The sequence below is a fragment of the Eschrichtius robustus genome, chromosome 5 (genome assembly GCF_028021215.1).
Source record: "Eschrichtius robustus isolate mEscRob2 chromosome 5, mEscRob2.pri, whole genome shotgun sequence".
Lineage (NCBI taxonomy): Eukaryota > Metazoa > Chordata > Mammalia > Artiodactyla > Eschrichtiidae > Eschrichtius > Eschrichtius robustus.
In genome coordinates this window covers 86,153,257-86,169,837 of record NC_090828.1, presented here as the reverse complement: position 1 = coordinate 86,169,837, position 16,581 = coordinate 86,153,257, and the positions used below count along the sequence as shown (strand labels likewise).

Sequence of the window (16,581 nt, the reverse complement as noted above, 5' to 3'; positions counted from 1 at the left end):
ATTGTGCTGGTCTTTATGTTCTTCACTGGTGCTGATTATGATATTTGCAAGTGTAGTAGGGTCTTCTGGAATACCATGAATTGCTAGTGATTGTAGTGCTGAATTCAAGTGGATTTCAAAATACATGCCATTATGGATGCTGCTCTCTGTAGTGAAATGGTGTGTAACCCAGTCGTTTGGTGAATACACGGAGAGGTAGCAGTGGAACAAAGGGAGCTACTGTTGCTGGTCAATGACCATGTTGGCCAACGACCACATTTGGTTCAGTCATGGAGTCAATCAAAACAAGTGTCTGTGTCCAAGATATGGTTTCTATTCAGGAACTAACGGGCAATAGGAGATCTCCAAAGCAAGAGGGAACTCATTTATCAAGAAGATAAATAAGAGTTCAGAATAGATAATGTAGAAAATAATCTACACTGAAATGAAGCTACACTCTTAACAATTCAAGGTGCAGGGGAGCTTTGTGGTTAAGAGCACAGAATTCTTTAGTGTGTGGTTTTGACCAAGTTACTTAATCTCTCAAAGCCTCAGTTTCCTCATATCTCAGAAGAATATTTGATACCTCATATGGTTGTTCTAAAGAGATAATATAAGCGCCAAGATATGTTACTCATGGGTAACTATTATTATTAAAACTATAAGTACTATTACAAACCTCAAATTCACACTGGACTTCAAGGTTTTGCTACCCCTAATCTAACAAACTATACACACTACAAGAATAAATGTTAAAAACAAACCATTAGGTGATCCAATGATTGGAGCAGAGTACATAATGCAGAGAAAAAAATTCTAATAAATGTTTGAATCAGTGTACCATGTCCATTAGCTTTTGTCTCTGGGATCTCACTTTAAAAAGGTCGCCATCTACTTTTGCTTTTGGTTGATTTCATTCTGTGTGTATAAGTTGGGATTATAAAGTAAAGACAGTAGTTTCCATGAACTTCCCCCACTACTCTATAATCCCATTTTTTTCTACTTCTTTTGAATCTTTCATCTCCTACCTTTGTGTGGGATAAATGTAAATTAGCTCAGCTTGTTTTAAGAAAGCATTATGACCCTGAATCCTGAAAACTCTTTATTTTGTAACATAACTTTAAAAATGGTAAAAATATTAACCCAGAAGAAAGTGAATGTTAAGAGACTGTGGAACTACTGTTACAAAAACAGAGAAACCACTGAAAACTAGTCTGGTTTGGGTTCAAGTATTTTTGTCTCCATGAGCTTTAACTTTTGCTTGGTCCACTGAAAATTCAGAGAAATTTTGAGATTCTAAGTGGTAACAATGTGTGGTAGTTACAGCCTCAGAACAGAGCACCTGGGAGTGGTGGTTTTCTTGTGTATCACTGTTTGAATCTTTCAGAAGAGAAGTGAAATTCTATAATCCGAGTTTCATTGATTTATTTAATTTTGACCTTCATTTTTATGTGCAGTTTCTCCTATGTCAAGTCATATGCTGGTCCATTTGGATTTGAAAGTTTATAGATAATTTTGCAGGCAGTATTTTCATAGAAAAGAAATTAGAACTGAAACCTAGGATTTTGGCCGCCTGGCACTTAAAAATCAGGATACCCTTAATTCAGTTTTTAAAAGATGTTCCATATTTATTTATTGATTATTGAATTAATGCACTAGTTTTTACAAGTAATTTCTCTGCATTATTTTTTTATTTAAAAACTTTTGAGTTGTGGTTAAAAAACAGAAGATAAAATTTGCCATCTTAACCATTTTGAGTGTACAGTTCTGTAGTGTTAAGCACATTCACACTGTTGTGCAACAGAGTTCCAGAACTTTTTCATCTTGCAAAACCAAAACTCTAGACCCATTAAATAATTACTCCCCATTTCCTCCTCCCCAACCCCCATCAGTTCAGTTTTGAAGTTGGGTATGTATATGTTTTGTGATTAGGTCATTTAGGTGAATTGCAAACTGTAGGGTACTGTGTGCTTACTTGAAAGTATGGACAAGAGGCAGGCATGAGTGTTCTTAGTGGGTACTGCTATCTCAGAGCCTTCATTTACTTAATTGAAAGTGTTTAAATAATGCTCAGGGTCCTGGCTGGGAAATGAACATCATGGAAGAGGTTTAGGTGAAAGAAAGAACGAGTGAGGTCCTGACACCCTGGTACAGATCTGCTCCACTTACTTAAAAAGTCAAGATGATGAGATCAAGTCATCTCATTGGCTATCTACCATCACTGCCTTCATAGCTACCATGTACTAACATGATGGGTGAAATATGGCAAGATAATAATGATGATGATGGTGTTGATATGACGGTGATCATGAGAATAGTGATCACTCAGACTCATGGATGTTCCATCCTTCTATCAGATCTCTTGCCTGATAATGTTCCAAAATTTGGAAACTGTGTTTGATGATACTCCTTTAGCCTCCACAAGGTTAAATTTATAGACCTCATGACCTAGAGTCACTTAAGACTTGGTTCTAGAGTGTTTCAGGTATGTTTTACATTGAACAAGTTTTTATGAGTCAATCTGGGAATTTAATTATCATTTATAAACTTGTTCCCTTGCTAAAAATGTATTTTGAGTCCAAAACAAATAAATTAAAAATTTTAAGGAAACGATCCTTTAAAGTAGGAAATTATCTCAACTTGTTCTTGTAATTCTATATCAGCATTTAATAAAATATTTTAATTTGGTTTTGGAATAAAAGCTCTGGCTTAATTTTAATAATGGAGGAGAACAGTAGGAAACCTAAAAAATGAACAGTATTGCGTGTAAGTTCTTTGAATTAATTAAATACAAAATCACTTATATTTAGTTATTTGACTTTGAAATATAGGGTAAGTTTTTAAACTTTGAATTTTTTAACAATGCTTTTCTTATTTTGATATTAACATGAACTTTTACATCTCTCAACTCACATATTTTGCCTACTCTTGGCTAATTCTGAGTGGTAGGGAGAGTTAACCTAAAATTAAAAGTGTGTTTCAAGCAATCTACAAATTAGTTGATCCAAGCACAGATAATCAAGTACAGATGGTATTAGTACTACTTAGGTAGTGATGGGCTACAAGAAAATAGAATGAGAGGAATATGCAGTTTTGGTGAGCTATTTAACTGAATCTGGGTGGCAATATGCTTCTGAGAGTTTTTAAAGATCTTTCCAGTGGTGGAGTATATAGCGGTAACTCTAGTATTAATTATAACATTGGCATACGAAAAAAAAACCCATATGCTACATCTCTTACCTCATTCATTGCTTGTACTGATGAGCTGATTTGGTCTCTAAGCCTGGGTTCTTTTTCTTTCTTTTTTTAAAAAATTAATTAATTAATTAATTAATTTTTGGCTGTGTTGGGTCTTCATTTCTGTGCGAGGGCTTTCTCCAGTTGCGGCGAGCGGGGGCTACTCCTCATCGCAGTGCGCGGGCCTCTCACTGTTGCGGCTTCTCCCGTTGCGGAGCACAGGCTCCAGACGCGCAGGCTCAGTACTTGTGGCTCACGGGCCCAGTTGCTCCGCGGCATGTGGGATCTTCCCAGACCAGGGCTCGAACCCGTGTCCCCTGCATTGGCAGGCAGATTCCTAACCACTGCGCCACCAGGGAAGCCCCTCTTTTCCTTTCTTGAAGCCCCATCTGATTCTCTCTCTCTTTGTTGATAGGGACACCCTTTCTGGTTGGAGGAAGACCATTTTTAAGACAAAAGAATATGGGTGGCTGCACTCCTCTGCTAGGACCTACACCAGAGTTAATACGGTGAGTGCACTCTGACCAGACTGTCATCTACAACTTGGGGACATTAACCAATATGGAAAGTGTCCAGGGATAAGTAGAAATGGCACCAGATTAGAGCTCTAGGGGCCTTGTGGATAGGTTTAAGGAAACAATAATAATTTCATCAATATTTACCACCATTTGAATGTTTTCCATGTGCCAGGTGCTGTATGTATCATCTTGTTTAACCTTTACAAAACCTTATAAGGTAAATCTTCTGACTAATCCCATTTTGAGATTAAAAAACCCCCAGAGATTTAGAGAAGTTAAATCATGTTCCTCAAGCTTATGCAGGTGGTAAAAGATCTGGGATTCACCCAAAGATTGCCAGACCCAAACACAGATATGTCAGTTACCCTGCTATTGCTGCTGCAGTGGTGGTGGGGATTTGAGACTTGGTTGCTGTACTTTGGGTGACCATTTTGCCTAGTTATGGCCAATTAGTTAAATTTGAAGTCCTTTACGAAGTTCTCCTTTGTTCTGCTTCCTTCCTCTTTCTTACGTCTGGTTATTTTCTTCCCTCTTCTCATATCGCTCTCAGATTGGACACAAAGGTCATGATTCCTGCTCATTCTCTTCCCTCACTGCAAAACCTGGATGAATTAAGACAGAGGAGCCAGAAATATGGTGACCAGTCAGTTTCTCTTCCTGTGCACTTTAGCCCAGCTCTCAGGATGAATTTAGATTAGGCATACTCAAGGATATACATGAGTAATAACTATAAGCTTTCTCATAGATAACTGTATTGGGTGTGTTTAAATGTACAACTCTGTTTTTCTATTATTATGTGATATTTCATGTTTACTTGTCAAACTGAAAAATACCCATATTGATTTTGCAGAAAGCTTCACATGTGAGATAAATGCCCTCAAAGACTCCTCACAAGTAGCTCTTTGGAGCTTCAGATGTGAAATGGATCATTCCTCAATCTGTAATAGACCCTTCTGTGAAGCTCTTCAATCAAACCTGAGAATTCAAGGTGAAATTGAGGGGAGGATGGGAAACCCCTACAGGGGGATTTGAGTAAAGTGGCTGTGCGAAAACCTGGGGTACTTGCTGAGTCTTTTCTTCATTTCTTTTCTTGAGCATAGGAAGACTGTCAATCACTGTGTGACCTTACATGCTGTATGTGTGTAATGCCTGGGTACAATGAGACAAGCTGTAGAGGACTCCCTCTACACATGCACCTTTGATTTCTTTCCATTTGTCGTTTTTTCCTGACAACCTTCAGGTTATTTTTAAAGTGGTTATTTTATACAGATTTATTATTTTATTATTAGAGTTTCTCTTTCCATGAAATTATTTATATTGTTATAGTTGATAGGATGAATTTTTTATCTTTTGAGAAAAGCATTAATAATCTTTTAAGAAAGTTAGTGATGAATGATAACTAGTTAGAAAGAATTGTCGTGTTTTGTTAAGTGATGATCCTGGTAAGTACATCTTATTTAGAACTCATGTTTGTAGATCATGTAATGACTTTTAATTAGTTTGTTCCCAGTAAAGCAATAAGACAGATTTACCCCTACTAAGGGAAACAGTATTCTTCTGAAATTAGTTTTTATGTCACATTGTTTATTTATTTGGGGGCACATTTTCAATTGGATATTTCTAGGTTAATCAAAAGAAACTCTAGAATTTTCAATGGGCTATTTAGTTTGGGGGAGCTGTGAATCCTGACACCAAACTGAGTTATAAGAACTATGCTTTGGAATTTATGCTCAAATATAGAATATGTTTGATAATAGTTTTTTGTGCTGCAGCTGCTGTGAAACGATTGCTCTCCCATATCTGTGTCATAGCTTTTCTAAGCCACAGAGACGGTGTTGTTTGTAAAGCTCGAATATTAGTATCATCTTAAGAGCAGCATATTAATTGCCCGGGAGGTTTACATATTTGTTCTACACACGTGATTAAGGATCACGGCAGCTTTTACAGCATAATTGTAGAGATGGAGAAAATGACTATTGTTAATACTTGCTACTCTCAGTTTCCTCCACAGCAATGCCCTTACACCTTTCTTTTTCAGGCATTTTGTAGCACCCTAAACAGAAGGATATTGAAGGGAGCTGATTCTGCTTTGATCCTTGTGCTTGTTGTCAAAGCGCTTGGGATTGAAGAGACTGTTGGCTACAATTGACTGTGACAATTAGGAGATGATCAGAGCCCTAGAGTGGAGCACTTAAAGGGTAATTTACATGTCAGTTTGTCGAATAAAAAAAAAAAAAAAAGATATTCAGCTAAGATTTTTTTCCCTTCAGAGCCTTGTAAACTGCAATTTGTGCTCTGGTAAGAAAAACCTGGCAGAGGAGTTAGGATAGCCATTACCATTTGAAAAGAAGCAATCATAAGGCCGCTGCTGAGCCCTTTGTCCACTAAAAATGCTGATTTGCAGGCAGTGAGTGAAAAAGTGGAACCGTCACTAAATAAAACGTAGAGCTAGGTAACTACCCACTCCACCCCCTTGGTGACTTTTTAATGTTGGTTAAAGGTGCTTTTTAAAAAACATATCTTAAATCCTACACTTACTATCGTTATAACATTGTTATTGGTCATGAATGTTCTTTCCTAAAAAAATAATAAAAGGATGCATTGAGGAAGTGGTAGGTGGAACACGCGCCAACAGTCATTTGAAAGGCTAAAGCTGGCTATCAGTTGTATCTTATTTTTTTCCCTTTTGTACACCATCACAATTTTCCTCTAGTCATCCTTTGCGCTATTTTCCCCCTGCTGTATCAGTGTGCTCCTAGGTTTTTCCATTTTTATTTATACTCCAATTTTAAAGTAGGAACTGTATTTCTAACCTTCACATATTTAGCCTATTTGGGTGTATTTGGCTAAAAAATAATGTAGTTTCAGTCCATGATTTGCTATCCACATGTGGTCATCTCTATACTTTTCTATTAGGTAATCCATATAAACAAGTAAACAAAAATAGCTAGAAAGCTAAAAAAATAATAATAATTGCCTGTACATATATGGTGATCCATTTAATTGTCAAATAGAATTTTAAAAATTAGTTACTTCAAAAGCTTTTTTGTCTCCCCTCACCCACTGGAAATCATTAATAATAAAAAATAATAACATATAGTTGTAAGATTTTCATTTGGATAATTGTCTGAAGAAAAAAGTTAATCTATCAACATAAGCATCCTATCCAGACATTTAAATTTGGTGTGTGTATTTAATTCAGATACATATTAACTTTCAATGGCAGATACATTTTATATTCCATTTTTTGGATACTCGGCTATGGTGAAGGGCATTTGCAGAAAGGCAGCAGAGGGTTAGAAATGAGTTTGTCTTTATTCTAAAACATTAGCCTTTATTGATGAGAGCTAGGAACATGCATGTCCTTCAAAAGCCAGAGTTTCCAGCAGCCAACTGCTGTTCTGGACACTGTACGTTGAGTTTTAAGGCTGCCCTTCCATTAAAGACGTTCACTACTTTCAAATAAGAGGGCTTCATTTCTCTTCACTTAGTCCAATACCTTAACAGCAACACATTTTTTTTTTTTTTTCCCCAAGAGATGCCTTACAAAAGGAGTCACATTATACTTTTTGGAGTTTATGAAAATCACAATAGTCAATGTGGAGACAGGTTGAAAGAAGTCAGTAATTCAGAGGCAGATGTGGGGTCTCCTGTCTGCTTTGCAAGGAAGACCCTGAGCTTTTTTGTAAAGTTTTTCAACTCTTTAGTTTTCCTGTGTGCATGGCTCCCCTTGCAAAGAAGAACACATAGCAAGACAAAAATAAAAAGTGAATAAGTGCATAGGTTATTAAGTACAAAAAGGATAATGAGAGAGGGAGTCAGAGAAGGGCTGCGTTTCCTTAGCATGTGTCTGGAGAAGGCAGGCAATGGTAAATTTGTATCAAAAATCCGGCACAGCAGGAGGTGTTCATCTCCCAGGTAATGGGTAAATGATGAGCAGATGAGCCATCCCTATATTGATGTAAGTATTTTGTTCCAGCCAGTCACAATTAACTTTGATTTGTTTTTACTTTCCTCATATAGGTTTGCATTTAAAACACTCTTGGAGCACTAATTGTATAAAATTCTGGTAACTGCACATTTTCTTTTTAGAGAGGTAATGAGTGAATGAATGAAAAGGCAGGGATTATTTGCCATTCTAAACGGGGATTGTCAGAACATTTCTACTTGACTGAAATTGTTTTGGAAGGTGAGCTGGAACAAGAATCTTGCAACTAAAATGAAGTGACTCTGCATGTGGTTCTTGGGTGTTTCTCTTCATCAAAGAATTCCGCAGAACTGCTGAATTACAAGTTGATTTAAATTTTATTTATGAGAGAATATTTAGGTGAATCCAAAGAAAACATTTTAGAGTATGCATATTTGACTCTTAACAAGTAAATAGGAGTCTTTGAGAGCTCATTTGGAACTATTTGAAATGAGTTTTCCTAACACCAACATGGTGTTTTTTTCAATATACAAATTGCCATGTTCTGACAAAATAAATTATTGAAATGCTTTGAAAAGTTTTTGGAAATGTACCCAAGGAAACAATATGTAAATTGTTTGAGTTAATACACATGTCAATTTATCAAAATGCCACTGACGTAGAGAATGTACATGAGGACACAGGGAGGGGGAAGGGTAAACTGGGACGAAGCCAGAGAGTGTCATGGACCTATATATACTACCAGACGTAAAATAGCTAGCTAGTGGGAAGCAGCCGCATAGCACAGGGAGAGCAGCTCAGTGCTTTGTGACCACCTAGAGGGGTGGGATAGGGAGGGTGGGAGGGAGATGCAAGAGGGAGGAGATATAGGGATATGTGTATATGTATAGCTGATTCACTTTGTTAAAAAGCAGAAACTAACACACCATTGTAAAGCAATTATACTCCAATAAAGTTGTTAAAAAAAAAAAAGCAAAAAAGAAAATGCTGCCGCTGAAAAGTCCTAGAACCTTTAGCATAACGTCCCAGAACATTTACTGCCTTGTTTAAAGGAGCAGCTCTTTCCTTGTACTTGTTTGAAGGTGGCAATAGAGTTACCAGGTTTAGCAAATAAAATTAAAGAATTCCTAGTTAAATTTGAATTTCTGATGAACAATGAATAATTTTTCAGTATAAATAGGTCCCATCACTATTTGCATTTTATCTGGCAACCCTAGGTGGCACTCTGATTAGACAGACATTGCAACCATGCATTGAATGGACAATTTAATTATTTATAAAATATAAAATGTCATTTATAAATCATTTTACCTTTCACTATCAGAATAGGCCAACAAACTTGCCCCTTTAACTAGAAACCAAAGGACTTTTAAACTCATCAATGCTGAGTTTAATATCCCCTGTCATTTTCCTAGGGCAAGCTGTGACTTGTCATTTCAAGCATATAGTCATTTCTGCCTGACTAATATCATGGGGGTTTTCAGAGAAGGTGGCTGAGGAGTCTGGCTTACCTACATTGATCAGCTCTACAGAGAACTGAATGATGCAGTGGGGACATAGTATTTTTGCGAAGCCACATCTTTTCTTTTGTGGTAGGATTGTGACTGCATATACACGTACTTATGTTACCGACCCTCCCAAGTTGGTGCCCATCTAGATCCTTCTGCCTGGTGTCAAACGAGCCAATAGAATGAGACTAAGTTTGGCTCAGAAGCAAAGGAAAGCTTTATTCTTGGATCAGAGAATGGAGAGGCGTGCGCTCCCGCTCTAGAGCACACGCTTTCCCTATCAGGTAGTGGGTGGGGCTGCTTTACAGGGTTCCCGTCAGTGGGAGGGGAGGGGGTTGAGTTCTCCCGGGGCGCGCAGCTGTGCTGCTCACGCTCCAGACGGCAGTGCCGGGCGCAGCGTCTCTGCACACGGCCCTCTGCCGCCATCTTGAAGTGACTGTCGGGCTCCGCGCCTGCGCGCGGTCTTGAGCTGAGGCGTCCAGTGCGGCCATTTTACTCTAGGAACTCTGGTCTGAAGGGCTGGGCGCGAGGTCTCTGCGCACAGCCGCCTACGAGCAAGTGAAACTAGACCAAGGACAAAGGAAAAAAAAAAAGGTTAGGCTTTATTTTATTATCCTCTATTTTTATTTCCGGGTGACACGTATGTATGTAAATATGTACGTATGACCAAGTTTGAAACTCTTGTAATTCTGATCCTGGTAGGATCTTCTGGGAAGGGAAAGAGTCAATGCTCTTTTATATTATTTCATTTAACTTTGTTCACCGTGACCTAGTTGCCATGAAAATAGCCAGGCGGGAACTTGACTCAGTGCTCTGTGGTGACCTAAACGGGAAGGAAATCTAAAAAAGCATGGATATATGTATATGTATAACTGATTCACTCTGCTGTACAGCAAGAAACTAACACAACATTGTAAAGTAGCTATATTCCGATAAAAATTAATAATAAATTTAAAAAACTAAGCTAAAACTTCCGGAAAATGAGATATCTGATTTATCTTTGGGGCCAGCATTTATTTTTGCTGGTATCATTTCTGTCATAGTTCAGGCTGCTGTGACAAACTTCCGTAGACTGTGTGGTTTGTAAACAACAGACATTTATTTCTCACAGTTCTGGAGGCTGGGGGTCTGAGATCAGAGCGCCAGCATTGCCAGGTTTTGGTGGCAGCCCTCTTGCAGGCTGGCAAGGGGCCATCTTCTTCCTGTGTCTTTGCATTTTAGAAGGTGGAGAATTCTGGTCTCTTTAGTCCCTAATAAAGGCACTAATAATCCCATTCATGAGGATGCCACCCTCAGGATACAATCACCTCCCAAAAGTTCTACCTCCTAATATCCTCACATCGGGGGTTAGGATTTCAGCATACGAATTTTGGGGGGACACAAACATTCAGTCCATAACAATTTCTCACTGTCTTGATACTTTTTATGGTCTGTCAGAAGGACTATTTGTAGCAGAAAAGTTTGGAGCCCTGTTTCCTATCCTCCTAAGGCCCCTTCTAATTTCAATTATAGCTTCAGTGGACAGCTCCTCACAAGCCCAGGCCTCCAGAACATTTTTTGAGTCTTCCCAGTTTCTGCCTCAGAGCCTTCTCCAGAACTGCACAAGCGTGCTGGATGCTTCCTCAGGCTTAGCATGGAAACGTGGGGGAGTTAACACCCTCAAGGGCAGCTCGCAGCCGATGGGAGGCAGAAATCTGCGGAAAAAAGTTCCAGCTTCCTATCTTTTAGACAGGCAATTCTGAGAGGCACTCAGCATGCTTCTCAGAGGTTCCATCTTCAATAGCAGGGATCTTATATCCCCTCATGGCACATTATTTGGCTTTTCCCTCAACCCTGCTTCATCCTCTCCATTTCCTCGTCATTTCTAGGGATAACCAATATGCATCCATTCCTTGTCTCAAGGTCTGCTTTCAGAAGAACTCTAGCTAAGACATCTCTGATGCTCCTTTCCTCCCGGCCACCACAGTTCTCTCCTTGCTCTAGGTTCAGATATTTTGCTTCCTTAGGTTACATCAAGGCTTCCTTTTCTTATTTTCAGAGGAAGAGAGTTCTGCCACTGTACCTACCTCAAAAACTGTCCTATCGGTTACCAGGCACACATGCACATTTAACTCACCAGAACTCTCCTTTACAATAAAAACCACTTTTTATGAACCACCCACTACATGTGCGGGTATATGCTAAGGGGTTCTTGACTACTGTTTCATTTAGTCCTCAGCATGTTACCGAGAAAGAATCAGTATTTCTGTTTTACAAATGAAGAAACTGAGGTGGGGAAAAAAATTAAGGGATTTCTTTCAAGACCACAAAGAAGCTAGTAAGTGGTAGAATAAGCATTGTGTTCTGATCTATCTGACTTCAAAGCCCCTTTTTTTTTTTTTTTTTTTGGCCACGCCATGTGGCTTGTGGGATCTTAGTTCCCTGACCAGGGATTGAACCTGGGCCCTCGGCAGTGAAAGCGCCGAGTCCTAACCACTGAATCACCAGGGAACTCCCCTTTTTTCTTTTAATTGAGGTTTAATTTACTTACAACATTCTATTGGTTTCATTTCATTAGATCATTTCAGGGAAATGATCACCACAAAAAATCTAGTCACTATCAGTCACCATATAAAGTTACAAAAAGTTTTTTTTTTGATGAGAATTTTCAAGATCTACTCTCTCAGGAACCTTTGAATATGCAGTACAATACCATTGACTCTAGTCACCATGGTACACACCACATCTCCATGACTTATTCATTTCGCAACTGGAAGTCTGTATCTCCCAACTTCCTTCACCCAGTTTTCCCACCTCCAACAACCCTCCCACCTGGTAGTCTCTACTGTTTTCCATATCTTCGGGTTTTGTTTTGTTTGTTCATTTGTTTTGTATTTTATATTCCACATGAAAGTGAGATCATACAGTATTTGTCTTTCTCTGTTGACTTATTTCACTTAGTATAATGCCCTCAAGGTCCATTCACATTATTGCAATGGCAAGATTTCATTCTTTTTTTATGGCAGAGTAGTATTCCAGTGTGTGTGTGTGTGTCTGTGTCTGTGTCTGTGTCTGTGTCTGTGTGTGTGTATCCCACATCTTCTTTATCCATTCATTCATCCTTTGAAGGATTCTTAGGTTGTTTCCATATCTTGGCTATTGTAAATAAAGCTGCAGTGAGTGAATATACCTTTTCTACTTTAAGTAATGATGCAGTGACTATAGGGGTGCTTATATCTTTTCCAATTAGTGTTTTTGTATTCTTTGGATAAATACCCAGAAGGGGAATTGTTGTATTGTGTCATAATTCTATTTTTAATTTTTTGAGGAATGCTCATACTGTTTTCATCATGGCTGTACCAATTTATTTTCCCACAACAGTGCACAAGGGTCCCCTTTTCTCCACATCCTTGCCAACATGTGTTATTTCTTTTCTTTTTGAGAATAGTCATTCTAATAGGTGTGAGGTGATATCTCATTGTGGTTTTAATTTGCATTTCCTTGATGATTAGCCATGTTAAACATATTTTCATGTGTCTGTTGGCCATCTGAATGTCTTCTTTGGGAAAATTTCTATTCAGATTTTCTGACCGTTTTTTAATTGGATTTTTTTTTTTGCTATTGAGTTGTATGAGTCCTTTATACATTTTGATATTAACCCTTTATCAGGTATGATTTGCAAATATTTTCTCTCATTTCAGTAGGTTGCCTTTTCGTTTTGTTGATAATTTTCTTTGCTGTGCAAAATCTTTTTAGTTTGATATGTCCCACTTGTTCATTTTTGCTTTTGTGCCTTTGCTTTTGGAGTCATATCCAAAAAACACTGCTAGGACCTATGTCAAAGAGCCTACCATCTTTTTTTTCTTCTAGAGACTTTGTGGTTTCAGTTTTTGCATTCAAGTCTTCATTTAGAGTTAATTTTTGTGTATGATGTAAAACAGTAGTTTAGTTTTATTCTTTTGCATGTGGCTATCCAGTTTTCCCAACACCATTTATTAAAGGACTGTCCTTTCCCCATTGTATATTCCTGCCCCCTTTGTCAAAAATTCATTGACTATATATGTTTGGATTTATTTCTGTGCTCTCTATTCTGTTCCATTTATCTATGTGTATGTTTTTATGCCAACACCATACTGTTTTGATTACTGTAGCTTTGTAATATAGTTCAAAATCAGGGACCATGATGCCTCCAGCTTTATTCTTTGTCGAGATTACTTTGGCTATTCAGGGTCTTTTGCGGTTTCATAGAAATTTTAGGATTGTTTGTTCCATTTCTGTGAAAATTGCCATTGGAATTATGACAGGGTAATATTGACATTTTAACAGTATTAATTCTTCTAATCCGTGAGCATAAAATATCTTTTCATGTATTTGTGTGTTTTTCAGTTTCTTTCATCAATTTCTTGTAGTTTTTACTGCATAAGTTTTTCACCTCCTTGGTTAAATTTGTTCCTAGGTATTTTATTCTTTTTGGTGCAGTTGTAAATGGAATTGTTTTCTTAAGCTCTTGTTCCAATAGTTTCTTGTTAGTGTACAGAAATGCAACAGATTTTTGTATGTTGATTTTGTGCCCTAAAACTTTGCTGAGTTTGTTTTATTTGCTCTAACACTTTTTTGGTGAAATCTTTAGGGTTTTCTATCTATAAAATTATGGCGTGTGCAAATAGTGACAGTTTTACTTCCTCCTTTCCAGTTTGGACATCTTTAATTTCTTTTTCTTGCCAAATTGCTCTGGCTAGGACTTCCGATACTATGTTGAATAAAAGTGGCAAGAGTGGGCATCTTCGTCTTGTTCCTGATCTTAGAGGGTAGGCTTTCAGCTTTTCACCATTGAGTATGGTGTTAGCTGTGGGCCTGTCATATATGACCTTTATTATGTTGAGGTATATTCCCTTTATACCTACTTTATTGAGAGTTTTTTTTTTTATCATAAATGGATGTTGAATATTGCTGAATGCTTTTTTCTGCATCTATTGAGATGGTCATATAATTTTTATCCTTCATTTTGTTAATATGGTGTATCACTTTGATTGATTTGCTAATATTGAGCCATCCTTGCATCCTGGAATAAATCCCACTTGATCATGGTGTATGATCCATTTAGTGTATTGTTGAAATTGGTTTGCTAATATTTTGTTGAGGATTTCTGCATCTATGTTCATCAGGGATATTGGCCTTTAATTTTCTCTTTTTTTCCCTTTTTTTGTGGTGTTTTTGTCTGGTTTTTATGTCAGGGTAATGATAGCTTCATAAAATGAGTTTGGAAGTGTTCCCTACTCTTCAATTTTTTGGAAGAGTTTGAGAAGGATATGTATTAAATCTTTAAGTGCTTGGTAGAATTCACCAGTGAAGGCATCTGGTCCTGGACTTTTGTTTTTGGGGAGGTTTTTAATTACTGATTCAACCTCCTTACTAGAAATTGGTCTATTCAGATATTCTATTTCTTCCTCATTCAGTTTTGGAATATTCTAGGAATTTATTCCTTTTTTTCTAGGTTGTCCAGTTTGTTGGTGTATAATTGTTCATAGTAGTCTCTTGTGACCCTTTGTATTTCTGTGATACCAGTTGTAATTTCTCCTCTTTCTTTTCTGATTTTATTTATTTGAGCCCTCTCTCTTTTTTCTTGGTGAGTTTAGCTAGAGTTTTGTCGATTTTGTTTACCTTTTCAAAGATCATTTCTATTGTCTTTTTAGTCGCTATCTCATTTATTTCTGCTCTGAGTTTGTTTTTCCTTCCTTCTACTAAATTTGTGCATTGTTTATTCTTTTATTTCTAGTCCCTTTAGGTGGAAAATTAGATTGTTTACTTGAGATTTTTTTTTGTTTGTTTCTTGAGGTAGGACTGTATTGCTATGAACTTTCCTCTTAGAACTGCTTTTGCTGCATCCCATAGAATTTGGTAAGTTGTATTTCCATTTTCATTTGTCTCAAGTATTTAAAAAAAATTCTCAATTTCTTCATTGACCCATTGGTTTTTTGGTAGCCTGTTATTTAATCTCCACATATTTGTGATTTTTTCCAGTTTTCTTCTTGTAATTGATTTCTAGTTTTATATCATTGTGGTCAGAAAAGATGCTTGATGTGTTTTTAATCTTCTTGAACTTATTGAGACTTGTTTTGTGGCATAACATATGATCTACCCTGGAGAATGTTCCATGTGCATTTGAGAAGAATGTGTAATCTGCTGCTTTTGGATGGAATGTTCTGCATATATCTATTTCTGTGTATATCTATCAAGCCTGTCTGGTCTAATGTGTTGTTTAAGGCTGATATTTCCTTATTGATTTTTTATTTGGATGATCAATTCATTGATTTAAGTAGCATATTAAAGTTCTCTGCTATTATTGTATTCCTGTCAATTTCTCCCTTTAGGTCTCTTAATATTTGCTTTATATATTTAGGTGCTCCTATGTTGGGTGAATAAATATTTGCAATTGTTATATCCTCTTGTTGAACTGAACCTTTTATCATTATGTAATGCCCTTCTTTGTCATTTATTACAGACTTTGTTTTAAGATCTATTTTATCTAAGTATAGCTACTGCAGCTTTCTTTTGGTTTCCATTTGCATGGAAAATCTTTGTCCTTTTCTTCATTTTCAGTCTGTGTTCTTATATCTGAAATGAGTCTCTTGTAGGTAGCATATAGATGGGTCTTTTTAAAAAAAATCCATTCAGCCACTCTGTGTCTTTTGAATGGAGAATTTAGTCCATTTGCATTTAAAGTGATTATTGATAGGTATGTACTTATTGTTACATTTTGTTAATTGTGTTCTGGCTGTTTTGTATTTCCTCTCTATTCCTTTCTTCTTCTCTTGCTATTTTCCCTTGTGGTTTGATGACTTTCTTTAGTGTTATGCTTAGATATTTTTCTTAATATCTATGGTGTATCTACTTTAGTTTTCTGCTTTGTGGTTACCATGAGGTTCACATATAACTGCTTATGTATATAACAGTCTCTTTTAAGTTGGTAGCAAACTTAAGTTTGAACGGATTCTAAAACTCTACACTTTTACCAACCCCCTCCACGTTTTATGTTTTTGATGTTACATTTTACATCTTTTTATTTTGTGTATCCCTTAACTGATTATTGTAGTTATAGTTATTTTTAATCCTTTTGTTTTTAACCTCCATACTAGCTTTGTAAGTGCTTAATCTACTACCTTTATGATATGTTTACCTTTGCTAGTGAGATTTACACTTTCATATGTTTTCATGTTAATAATTAATGCCCTCTATTTTCAGCTTCAAGAAGTCCCTTTAGCATTTCTTATAAGGCCAGTTTAGTGGTGATGAACTCCTTTAGCTTTTGCTTGTCTGGAAAACTCTTTATCTCTTCTTCAATTCTGCATGATAACTTGCCATGTAGAGTGTTCCTGGTTGGAGTTTATTCCCTTTCAGTATTTTGAATATATCATGTCACTCCCTTCTGGCC

General features: G+C 37.0%; 1 long non-coding RNA gene across 1 annotated transcript in view; it reads left to right on the top strand.

The window, feature by feature from the left end:
• The window catches only part of LOC137764935 (uncharacterized), a 41,171-nt gene extending 35,236 nt beyond the window's left edge, over positions 1 to 5,935 (top strand). Inside the window, exons 3-5 of the long non-coding RNA XR_011074085.1 lie at positions 3,632 to 3,725; positions 4,585 to 4,722; positions 5,773 to 5,935. This is a non-coding gene — a long non-coding RNA (uncharacterized lncRNA). The remainder of the gene's footprint in view (positions 1 to 3,631; positions 3,726 to 4,584; positions 4,723 to 5,772) is intronic.
• The last annotated feature ends 10,646 nt before the right edge of the window (positions 5,936 to 16,581 follow it).